The 13,272-nt window shown below is 40.7% G+C and overlaps 1 protein-coding gene across 1 annotated transcript in view; it reads right to left on the bottom strand.

The window, feature by feature from the left end:
* Positions 1–12,210, bottom strand: part of LOC139406135 (probable G-protein coupled receptor 156) — a 34,883-nt gene extending 22,673 nt beyond the window's left edge. Inside the window, exon 1 of the mRNA XM_071148618.1 lies at positions 11,964–12,210. The gene's annotated coding sequence lies outside the window, so the exon portion shown is untranslated. The remainder of the gene's footprint in view (positions 1–11,963) is intronic.
* Positions 12,211–13,272: the final 1,062 nt, after the last annotated feature.

Raw genomic sequence — 13,272 nt, 5'->3', positions numbered from 1 at the left:
CAAGCCTGACGTGCCGGCCGAGGCATGGGCGCAGGACAAGCTAGCTGAGGCATGGGCGCTGGACAAGCTAGCTGAGGCATGGGCGCTGGACAAGATAGCTGAGGCATGGGCGCTAGACAAGCTAGCTGAGGCATGGGCACTGGACAAGCTAGCTGAGGCATGGGTGCCGGACAAGCTAGCTGAGGCATGGGCGCTGGACAAGCTAGCTGAGGCATGGGCGCAGAACAAGCTAGCTGAGGCATGGGCACTGGACAAGCTAGCTGAGGCATGGGCGCCGGACAAGCTAGCTGAGGCATGGGCGCAGGACAAGCTAGCTGAGGCGTAGAAGCCCGACGAACCGGCAGAGACGTGGGAGCCTGGCTAACCAGCTGAGGCATGGGAGCTTGGCTAACCAGCTGAGGCATGGGAGCCTGGCTAAACAGCTGAGGCATGGGAGCCTGGCTAACCTGCTGAGGCATGGGAGCCTGGCTAACCAGCTGAGGCATGGGAGCCTGATGATCATGGTGAGGCATGGGAGCCTGGCTAACCAGCTGAGGCATGGGAGCCTGGCTAACCAGCTGAGGCATGGGAGCCTGGCTAACCAGCTGAGGCATGAGAGCCTGACGATCCTGGTGAGGCATGGGAGCCTGGCTAACAAGCTGAGGCATGGGAGCCTGGCTAACCAGCTGAGGCATGGGAGCCTGACAATCCTGGTGAGGCATGGGAGCCTGGCTAACCAGTTGAGGCATGAGAGCCTGGCTAACCAGCTGAGGCATGGGAGCCTGGGAGCCCGATGAGCCGGCTGAGGTGTAGGAGCCCGACGAGCCAGCTGAGCAGACAGTGAGCACTGAGCAGACAGTGAGTCTGCTCACGGCCACGTGACTCACTGTCTGTAGGAGCAAACCATTTTCGTGAACAGGATGGTGTAACTAATAAACTGGCGACTGAGTGTACATTTCCACATTATGAGGTTGCAATAATACTGTGAAATTGTGAAAATTATGATAATGTCCTTTAAGTTTAAAGCTGTTTGAAAAGATGCATGACATTTATGCCTGTCTAGGTGTGATGGAGTTTGCGCTTCATAGCTCTGTATGGGTTTTGACTGACAGCCGTTCTGAACTTGAGCATTGCGTGTGACAAGAAGTTGTCCCCATCACTGGGCAACTTTTACTAAATGTTTGGTGTCTGAGTGAGGGAAATGCTGTAAATTACGAGCACTCTATGTATTTTGAAAGACAAGCCATTGAGGATTATAATAAATACTGCTTTGATCTCATACAAGCAAGCCAAACACCTGTGTGTCCAAATGTGCACTTCAGATTCCCATATCATACGCCCGCCGCATGTGGCAGGGGCTACAGTCCAATACGGATTACAAAGGAAAACCCAGACACGATCTGCCCAACAACGCCTCTCTACCAGATGAAACTCAATGCATTTTATGCAGGCTTCGACAATAACAACATCATAATGGGTGTGAGGGCCGCCACTGACCCATTGGACTGGTGTGCTTAGTCCTCCCCTGTACTCCCTGTTCACCTACGACTGCATGGCCACGTACGACTCCAACACCATCATCAAGTTCTCTGATGACACGACGGAGGTAGGCCTGGACACCGGCGACTATGAGACAGCCTACAGGGAGGACGGCAGTGTGATGCCGGAACAACAACCTCTCCCTCAATGTCAGTGAGACCAAGTAGCTGTTCGTGGACTACAGGAAACGGGGGGGCGGGCCAGTCCCCCATCCACATCAACGGTGTTGCAGTAGAGCGGGTAGAGAGCTTCAAGTTCCTCGGTGTCCAAATCACAAAGGACTTAAAGGTCCACACACATCAACAGTCATGAAGAAGGTGGAACTGCACCTCTTCCCCCTCAGGAGGTTGAGAAGATCTGACATGGGCCCTGAAATCCTCAAAAAGTTCTACAACTGTACCAATGAGAGCATCTTGACTGGCTGCATCACTGCTTGGTATGGCAATAGCACCGCCCTCTATCGCATGGCGCTACAGAGGGTGGTGCAAGCAGCCCATTATATCAGGCGGTGTGAAAGGACGGCCCGGAAAAATCATTAAAGACTCCAGCCACCCAAGACATAGACCGTTCTCTCTCGTTCTGCATGGAAAGCGGTACCGGTGCACCAAGTCTGACACCAACAGGCTCATGAACAGCTTCTACCCCCAAGCCATAAGACTGCTAAATAGATAACAAAATGGCTACACAGACTATCTGAGTTGACCCTTGTAATACATTTTTGCACGGTCTCTATGCACACTCAGAGGGCTGTATACACTCAAGCACACTGACAATCCAACACACACACAAACACTCACTCACATCATTTCCTTACACATACATTTATACGCCCACTCACATACAATCATCATATACGCTGCTGCTACTCTGTTTATTATATATCCTGATGCCTAGTCACGTTTCCCATATACATATCTACCTCTACCACTCCAGTATCCCTGACCATTGTAAATACTGAAACTGACTGACCCTGTATATAGATAGTATGCTTACTTACTTTATCATGTTCTTCTTATTTTTATTTCTCGTGTTTTTGTTCTACCTTGTTATTTTTAGTATTACATTGTTATTGATTACTGCATGGTTGGATTTTGAGTTTACAAGAAAGGCATTTCACTGTACTTTGTGCATGTGACATTAAAAGCGTGAAACTAGGCCTCTTACTCAAACCTTTGTTATTTGTTTGTCTTATGTTGTACCTACCCCACATTCTCCAGGAATATTCTCATGTTAGTGAATGTCTCCAGAGTATTTTCAGACTGCGTTATCAACAAATGTGTCAAAAAGTACAGTAAATGTAAAATGCACATAACATGAACAGTGTAACGTTTGGATTCAGTCGTGTGTCAGGTAAACTGTTGTGTTCTCACCTTTAGTTTTAAAAAATTCCCATAATCTCCAAACTGTTCCCTTTAATTGCTTCCATGGTTATGCATACTGTATACTTTCCATATTTCTTCTGTAAAAAACATTTCAACTTATCCCGATCCATATAGGCCAATTCCCACGAGTATAGGGGTTACTAGACCAATACAAAAGAGAGTTCCAAACCTCTCTGCCAATAACAGCTACTTTTCAGTTCCCCCCACTCAGACCCCTCCCAAACAGTCCTAGCAAAATTCTTGATTGAGAAATTGCTCTTTGCTAAGAAGCTATTTTTGTTAATTTTTGACCATTTTAATTCTAAACAATCACAATAAGGTACTTCATTGTTACTCAGAAATGATTTAAAATTGAGGTTTTTTAAAAGTGCCTGCTCAGTGCCTGCTCAGTGCCTAATCAGAGGTCTAGTGCCAGGATTGTTTTTCAATTTCAGTGGGTAAATAAGTTATCGACTAAAACAAGGATCATCAGAATGTACATGATTCCTCTCTGGCCAACAACCCTCAACAACTACCAGTTAAAAGACACAAGTTACTATAATGCCACCAAAGCCTGTAAGCATACAAACAACCATGCCATATATCAGACAGCATATGGTATAAGTCGTAATTAGGCCGATTAAGATGACATGAATTGTAGTTGTCTTGTCCAATGAATAATGACTTCTTCCGTTTCTTTTCTGGGGGTCTGGGAATTGCCTGTAGTTTCCTTCCTTGTATTCTTTCATAATTTTCCCAGTTTAGATCACAGCGTTGGACATTCCTGCAGACACAACCGGGCCAAAGAGGCTTTCCACCAGTTTTTCAAAATCCTCTCCATCAGTTTCAACCACGTTGAAAAGTATGCCACCTTGACGAGGTCAACAAAGGTCAGTTAACACCTAACACGGAGTTCAGCATGAGCAACGCACATGAAACCCGATTCCAGCCCCGGCTGCAAGGTGACGGACATGTTTTGACAGTACACTGCATAATGGTTATAAGGTGTGTTTCTGTCTACATTTGTCCTGGTCTCGGGCGGAGAAGACAACTTTACTGTAAGAGCTTATAGTTAGCCTCGTGAAAACTTTCACTAGTCACCTCACTCGGCTACATCCATTATGTTCACCTGTTAGATGATGTATAGTCAGAGATCAATGGCCAGTAGGACTGTCAGTGATAGGTGGCTATGTTTCTACTATTGTCCACCCTTTAAATAGAGAAATTATGTTTAATCCATTTATTGTCCCTGTCAGTTTGCCTGACCCAATCCCCTCTCTCCATTTAAGACGGGTGGCGCGGGAGCAGCGGGTGAACTTCATGCGGTCAGCACGGCTGGACAAAGCGCAACCAGTGTTCTGAGGGGCAATATTGAAACCATCCACCTCCCGCTGTAATCCATTTAGCAATTTATTCTAAAGATGATCAAGTGTAAGAATGCAGTTATTGGCATTGCTTGCCCTTGCTTAAAGCCAACGGGGTGAAAATGTATAGATATGATAATTTTTGTTTAGGTTTTCTGCTTTCCCTCTTCGAAAACACATTTTTTCTAATAAAATCATCCTACCTTGGTTTAGCACCTTCTCTACATGATGTGGGCTTAGATCATAGCTGGTGCAGAGTTAGTCTAGCTTATCTCTGCTTGTAGATATTGAAAGTGTTAACTTCATCCCTGGTCTCCCATACCCATAAACATTAAATTAATTCCAGAATGTGTTTTACTTTAAACAGCTTGAAAATAAGCATGTTTCAAACAGTCTGCTTTGTCTTATAATCCTCTGATAAAAAATATTTGAGAAAATAAAATGAGTGAATAATATGAAAATCTCAAATTAAAACAATTAAATGTTCAATGCAGCCTTTTTTTTTATCTCAATATAAAATCATTTCTGGGTAACCTTACTGTGATAAAATGGTCAAAAATAAACACAAATGGCTTCTTAATAAAGAGCAATTTCGCAAGCAAAAATGTTGGCAGAACTCTCTGGGAGTGGTCTGAGTTGGGAGGGGAAAAATGAAAAATAGCTGTTATTGGCAGAGAGGTTTGGAACTCTCTTATTGGTTTATTAACTAATTTACTGCCTGGTGATGTCACCAAAACAGGCTGAAATTACAGGCAGTCTTTTCAAACAGCTCTTACATGCTGATCGAACAGTCTCCGCGCATGAATCTGCCATTGTGCGCATTTAGATTTAGTTTATCCCCACCAGACGCGTTCATGACACACAGGTTAAAATACCAAAACCAACTATATTCATTTGGGGACAGGTCGAAACACACATGAAGCATTCTTGGACATTTAGCTAGCTTGCTGTTGCTAGCTAATTTGTCCTGTGAGATAAACATGATAAACTTGATGAATCTCTCCTCAATCATCTTTCTTTCTTCTTCTTCTCTTCTGTGGATTTCTATGGTGGTTGGCAACCAACTTTAACCTCGCTCAGCTCTCACATCTTGTAATCACCCACGTGGGTATATGCTTGTAAAAATCAATGAGTAGAAGGGAGGATGAGACTTTCAGCAAGTTAAGTATCTAAACTAGAACCAAGTTCTATTTTAGCGCCTGGCTGTTGTAAGGATGGACGCTGGAGACGAGAAGCAGGTACAGGGAGTGAACATGTAATCACCACGGACAGGAACAGAATATAGACAGTGTCTGGTAGGGGAAACAGAAACGACAATAATGCTGACACGGGGATGAAACAGAGGAAACAGACAGATAGGGAAGGCAATTAAAACGTGAAGGAGTCCAGCTGAGTCCAATGAGCGCAGAAGTGCGTAATGATGGTGACAGGTGTGCGTAATGAAATGCAACCTGGCGCCCTCAAGCACCTGAGAGGGAGAGAGGCAGCAGGCGTGACAGCTATGCAGACCCCGCGAGCAGTTTGGATGAAAATATTGAATAATATGTACAGTAGTACCAGTCAAAAGTTAGGACACACCTACTCATTCATGGGTATTTCTTTATTTTTACTATTTTCTACATTCTAAAATAATATTGAAGACTTTAAAACTATGAAATAACACATATGGAATCATGTAGTAACCAAAAAAATAAGAATTATATTTGAGATTCTTCAAAGTAGCCAACCTTTGCCTTGATGACAGCTTTGCACACTCATGGCAATCTCTCAATCAGCTTCATGAGGAATGCTTTTCAAACAGTATTGAAGGAGTTCCCACATATGATGAGCACTTGTTGGCTGCTTTTCCTTTACTCTGCGGTCCAACTCATCCCAAACCATCTCAATTGGGTTGAGGTCAAGTGATTATGGAAGCCAGGTCATCTGATGCAGCACTCCATCACTCTCTTTGGTCAAATAGCCCTTACACAGCCTGGAGGTGTGTTTTGGGTCATTGTCCTGTTGAAAAACAAAAGATAGTCCCATATAGCGCAAACCAGATGGGGTGTCATATCGCTGCAGAATGCTGTGGTAGCCATGCTGGTTAAGTGTGCCTTGAATAAATAAATCACTGACAATGTCACCAGCAAAGCAACCCCACACCATCACACCTCCTCCTCCATGCTTCACGGTGGGAACCACACATTCAGAAATCATCTGTTCACCTACTCTGCGTCTCACAAAGACATAGGGGTGTGAACCAAAAATCTCAAATTTGGACTTATCAGACAAAAGGACATATTTCCACCAGTTTAATGTCCATTGCTCATGTTTCTTGGCCAAAGCAATTTTTTTCTTATTATTGGTGTCCTTTAGTAGTGGTTTCCTTGCAGCAATTTAACCATGAAGGTCTCCTCTGAACAGTTGATGTTGAGATGTGTCTGTTACTTGAACTCCGTGAAGGATTTGTTTTGGTTGAAATTTCTGAGGCTGGTAACTCTAATTAACGTATCCTTTGCAGCAGATAATTGTATAATTGTATCATTTTTGTATTTATAAAAGCTAAATCAGAGTCCATATCATTTGGTTCAAAATAAAACAGAATATCAGAGTCTCTCAGATTAACATTAATAGTTGTTTCTTTTAAGATAAAATAGTTTAACTCACTCCAAAATCTTATGACATAACAATCCCAAAATAAATGGTCAAGAGTTTCTGGGTCACAACCACAAAATACACATTTATTATCAAAAGCTATTTTGAATCTGTTTATAATAAAGGTCTTCACAGGGTGGATTGGATTCTATGAATGAGTTTGTATGATACTTCTTTCAAGTTATTAGATATACAATATTTGCTAGACAACAACGACACTTTGTTCCAATTCACTTATCCTAGGGCTGCATTCCAGTATATTCTAGCAGAGGGAATAGTAAAATCTTGACATAGTTTCTTATATACATGTTATTACATTTATAGTTTAAAATGTCAATTCCTTCTAGCTGTATTGAGGCTACAAAATCCTCAACAGTTGCACTTGGAGTAATGTTATATTCTCCTAAAAGAAGAATAGCACCTTTAGGGACAGCTCTAACAACAACTTGATACTCCTCAGGAGAGAATGTAACATTGTGTGTTCTCCTGAATTCTGGATAATCATATAGTTGTCCATTATTCAATAATTGTTTAACCGAGATAATGCTGTTGTCAAACCAGTTCTGGAAAAAAAGACTTGTTTTTATATTTTATGTCTTTATTATTCCAAATTGTATATCTATGTGGATAAAAAATTATGTTTGTACATGAGGTTCCAAGTTAGAAGTACTTGTTTATGAAAGTTAGCAAGATTAATAGGGATTTTACCCACATCAAAGTTGCATTTGAGTAAGAATTCTAGACCCCAAAACTGTTGGAATATTAAATTAGGGATTATATGCCAAATGTAATCCTTATTTCTTAAATAGTGTTTTATCCATTTGATCTTAAAGATTATATTAGAGGTTTTAAAATCCAGAGCATTCAACCCTCCCTCACTTTGGGTGCTACATATTACCACTTTTATTAAATAATGAGGTTTGGTATCAACCATTTTAGTTACTGACAGAGGAACATCCAAGGCAAGGGAGGTATAAAACTAATCTGGACCTTCAGATTGTGATAAGTACACGTCCAGATGAAGATCTCTTAATAACCAGGAGTTAAATCTCTTTACAATTTTCTCTACAATAGGAGAGACATTTAAGTTGGCCCTTTCTTTCTGATCTTTGCGTACATTAATAGCAAGATATGTGATCACATTTTTTACAGGGATATTACATACTGAGTTTAAGTCACATTTCCTAATATACAGAGATAAACAAGACACATGAAGAGGCATTACAGTTTTTCTCAGTCGCTTTGGTGCATTTCTTAGATCAAAAGTGCAATTCTTGATACTACTTGTACAAATTCCAAATCATCTAGTCACTTGTGCACATCATTAAAGCAATTTCTTATTCCTTTGAACAAATTGCAATTGATAATGTACAAGTGTCAGCTTTTTTCCACATTATCAATTGCTTATGTCATGTTGATCCAAATATAGTAGATGGTTCTCTGTTGAATAGTCTTACCCCTCAAAACATCTAGGCATTAGTTCCTTGCATAAGCCATTACATGCAAAATTGTTGAACTATTTGTCATAAAGTGTCAAGCATAGTTTTACACATTTCTATTAGACCTTTTGTACAAAAACGTGAATTGATGAATCGTGCAGGTGAAATTGACCCTCACTCATGAAGGAATGTAAAGTGTTAGTTCAACCAACAATCAACCAGTTGTCTAAATTGCTCAAAGGTGCATCTCATGAATAATCAATTGGCAAGCATATATAGACAGACCACAACACAGAGTTGCAATTTTCCAATAATGGATGGACCAGGAAACGAACAGGGTCAACAGCCAAGAGGAGGAAGAAGAGGAGCAAGGATGTGTGGTGGAAAGCAAAACAGAGGAAGAGGCAGAAGAGGACATAAGGGCCACTATTGTAGACCATGTTATCAATCTTGGCCTTACAATGGCTGAGGCGGGTTGAAGGGTGCAGCCGAATATTGGGAGATCAACCGTGTCCTCAATAGTTCAAACGTTTCGAAGAGAGAACAGGTATGTCCACCAATGTACAGTGCACTGTTACTGTATATAAGCAGTATACTGTATACTTCCTACAATGCTTCATATTACAGTAGTCCACTTGTATTTCACAGCATACAGAAATATACTCTATACAGATACATACTGCACCTTACATGCACCCACCTGTATGTTTTACAGTAAAATGTGTGTTTGCATAGTTTTTGTCTATGTGAAAGTGTGCGATGCATCACTGCATTTTTCCCCACATAGGACTGCAAGATTACCTCAAACCAGTGGCAGAGGACGCCTTTTCACACCTCAACAGGAGGAGGCTATTTGCACCATGGTCCGAGCAAACAATGCCATGAGACTCAGGGAAATACAAAGGACCATTATAGAAGACAACGATGTCTTTGAAAACATCCATACGGTTAGCATCTCAACCATCGACAGGGTGCTGCATAGAAACCAGATGAGTATGAAACAGCTGTACCGTGTACCATTCCAAAGGAATGAGGACAGAGTTAAGGAGCTACGGTACCAGTATGTACAGGTAAAACATATATCTATGTAACTACTTTACAGCAACATTTTATAGTGATACATAGTACAGTAAGCATAAACTGCACACATTTCCATTGCTGTGGAAGGAACATGTAATATATGTACATTTTATGTCACTCTTCCTTACCAAAACAAATTCAACTGTGTTCTGGGATATAGCGTATAATGGAGTTGGAATCAAGTTAACCCTCTCACAACTTTGTATACGTGGATGAGGCTGGCTTCAACCTGAACAAATGCAGAAGGCGGGGTCGGAATATCATCGGTCACAGAGCTACTGTGGATTTGCCAGGCCAACGGGGAGGAAATATCACCATGTGTGCTGCTATTTCGGAGCATGGTGTCCTAACTCATATCCCCCTTATAGGGCCATACAACACCCAGCATCTACTCAACTTTTTAGAGACTCTCATCCCTGATGATGAGAGGGGTCTGTTTAGAGAGGATTTGCCAAAGTATGTGTTCATTTGTGATAATGTGAGTTTCCATTGATCAAACATCATAAGGCAATGGTTTGTGACCCACCCGAGGATGCTCATAGAATTCCTCCCACCTTATTCACCATTCCTTAACCCAATTGAGGAGTTATTTTCAGCATGGAGGTGGAAGGTGTACGATCGTCAGCCACACACACAGATGACCCTGCTGGCTGCAATGGATGCAGCATGGAGCATGCAGAGGATGGATAAGGGATTCCAAAATATTCTTTCCACATTGCATTGGAACGGAAAATATCTGGTGTGATATGGATGAGAATGTGTGGGTCGACAGACAGGAACGTCTGGATGTGTAGAGACAGCACAACAGTGCAGCGGGCAAAGTTGTGCCTTGGGGGTGGTTTCCTGTGTTTCTTTCTAATTTTGTTTTATTTCCTTTGTGCCCCTTGGGTTGTCCAGTCTCTTTCAATCAATAACCCACATACAGTCATATGTAAATAGTACTGTTGAAATTGATATATGCCATAGAAGTGCAGCCTTGTGCATTTTCAATAGCAGTGACTGTCATCTCTTTCCAATCACCCACATGTAGCCCATAGAAGTGCAGCCTTGTGCATTTTCAATACAGTGACTGTCATCCAAACTGTAGCCTAAGTTTACATCAGGTAATACTGTCAAAGTACAGTTACATTGACAACATGCCTAAACATTTTGACGACCTTGTTAGTGAACAATGACTCAATGACTTATCATTCTGATGACACTGACATGATCATTGGCATGAATATTTACTTTTGAGAGATGTACTAAGGATTTTTAGTGACTGACTAGCTTTAGAAGCATATCTATTGTATATTGCAGTTTGTATAAATTGTTCTGAGAAATGCACTTATTATTTTGTTAGTGATGATGTGAAAAATGCACCAAAGCGACTGAGAAAAATTGTAATACCCTCAATAGCTTTCCTGACTTCATTATGATCTTTCAAAAACAATTGTGAACATTTTCTCTCTTTATCTTGTATCTGATTACCCCTAAAACAATCCTTATTTATATGAAGTGCCATAACTTGTGTAAACAATAGAAATAAGAAAGGAGAAATTGGGCATCCTTCTTTAATTCCGTGTCTAATGCGAAGTTCCATGGGATAATTTAACAGAGCTGTTACTATTATTGTAAAATGTCTTAATTACAATATTGACCAAAACCAAAAAAATTGAAGAGTCTCAAAAATAAAATAATGTTCAACTGTATCAAAAGTCTACAAATAAAATAAAGCTATCTTCCATTGTAGTCTATCAAGTCCTGTACTAGTTGAATATTATTACATATATGTCTCCCCTTCATAAAACCAGACTGGGTATCATCAATGATTTGGCCAAGACCTTTTTAAGTCTTTCTGTAAAGATGGATGCAAGTAGCTTTCCATCATTGTTCATTAATGTGATTGGTCTCCAATTTTCTATCATAGGATCTTTGTTTGGTTTGGGTATTACAGAAATGAGTCCTTGTGTCATAAAAATCAATTGCCTCCTTAAAAACATTAAATACAAATTAAACAATATCCTCCTGAAAATATTTATAGAATTCACTAACAAGGCCATCATTCCCTGGATATTTGTTCTCTTTTAATTTGCTGATACATTTTTAAAATTGAATTAATATAAATGAATGAATCTAGTAGGACAGGCATTACTGGAATTTCACAGTATTATTCCAACCCGAATAGAGTGGAAATATATATAAAACACAGAATTTCACGTTTTTACTGCACTGGGCCTTTAATTTTTAAAAAAACGTACAGGGTTCAAATCCTAATTTTCAACCTCAAAAGTCTACCACCAACTCAATGAATGGCATACTTTCCTGCACTGGTTTATCATATAGGTTTTCATGAAAATCTCATTTAAAATCACATTCCATTTCAAAAGCTATGATTCTAACGCACATCTTCAAACTTTATTTGATAAAAAAATAGATACATCGGGTGGGTATTTTTGCAATAGCACAATCACACATATTAGCAACTAGTTTCGGTGTTATGGTCTATGATTCCGTCTCTCGATAATAAAGGATCAATTTATTAACAGAGAGAAGACGAAACAGAAAGATAACGTATGCAGACGAACCTGACGGAGTAGCTAACTTCCCGGTAATAATGTCCGTAGAGTGTCCCGGCGCCTCGCCGCTGTCCTCGCTCCATCGCTGGCGTCTCACCAAGTAAAACCAACTGTCCAGTGAAGTTTAGCTCCAACTCCACTGCGACCCATTGTGAAACACTCCCAAGAATCCAATTCGAAGACTTCTTTGATAATCCTTTTTATGACAAATGAGAACTCTCCTAAATCCTATCCCAAAATGTGCCCTGGTGTCAGTGAGAAAAAGTACATTCAGAATTGCAACAAGTTTTCATGAGCAGGGGGGGGGGTGAGATATTGAGGAAGGGAGAGTGTGTGTCGCTGTAATTAACGTTAGTGGGTAGCGCGGAAGCTGTAGCCAACTCGCGGGCACATATTGTTTGCAAATAGAGAACATGGGAGCACAGGGGGTATTTGACAAGGGGGTATTTGACAATGCAGTTTCACCAAACACACTACCGTTTGTTTCTTTTTGACTGAGTTCCCCAGCCGAGAAACCCACGGAAATAGAAATTGCCTGTGTCGCCTCCCAGTGGGCAACACGTGGTTACATCAGCGTTGTTTCCGCGTCATTTAAACAACAAATATATATCTGATGACATGGTGACACGTTGATTTAACGTCATTTGACATCTCAACCAAATGTTACTCAAAACTAACCGTTGAAGTTAAGTATTAACATGATCAAACCCCCCAGAGTCCCTCACAACACGGCGTTCACGTCCAGACAGTGCCGCGGCGCCTAGGACGATGCATCTAGGGGAGGGATATCCTCTGGGCCCCGAAGGACGGGACAGTGATTGATTCGGAAGAGCAGGAGGAGGCGAGTTTGTTAAGGACCCTGTTACGTTACAAAGGACCGAAGACAGCTTTTTAACAAAGTTACTTTTTTTAGATGTTTTCGTGTCTTAAAAATGTTTTACTTTTGTTAAATCATTTGTACACATTTTAAATGGCTTTTACAGATTTGATGTATTTATAAAGAAAATTAATTTTATTTACGGTTGTTTCTATTGGTTTAAACATGTACTTTTTAACACATTTAAATGTAATATTCGTATGCTGTGTTTTATGCTTTTATGACGTTTTTATGTGTATAAAATGATGTACAAAAAAATATATGAGCTGTTTTAAAGGAAATGTAATTATACAACTTTTCCAAAATAAAAAAAATGTAACATGATCAAAGGGAGTGGTTATGAATGGTTATGTAAGAAAAGTAATGGTTAGGCCCATGGCTGTGTTGCTTACAGGCTACAGTTTGCTTTCATGTCTCAAATTACATTACTTCTGTACCATC

Source organism: Oncorhynchus clarkii, chromosome 3 (genome assembly GCF_045791955.1).
Source record: "Oncorhynchus clarkii lewisi isolate Uvic-CL-2024 chromosome 3, UVic_Ocla_1.0, whole genome shotgun sequence".
NCBI classification, from domain to species: Eukaryota; Metazoa; Chordata; class Actinopteri; order Salmoniformes; family Salmonidae; genus Oncorhynchus; species Oncorhynchus clarkii.
Note: the sequence above shows the minus strand (reverse complement) of the source record. Positions and strands in the feature narration are given on the sequence as shown.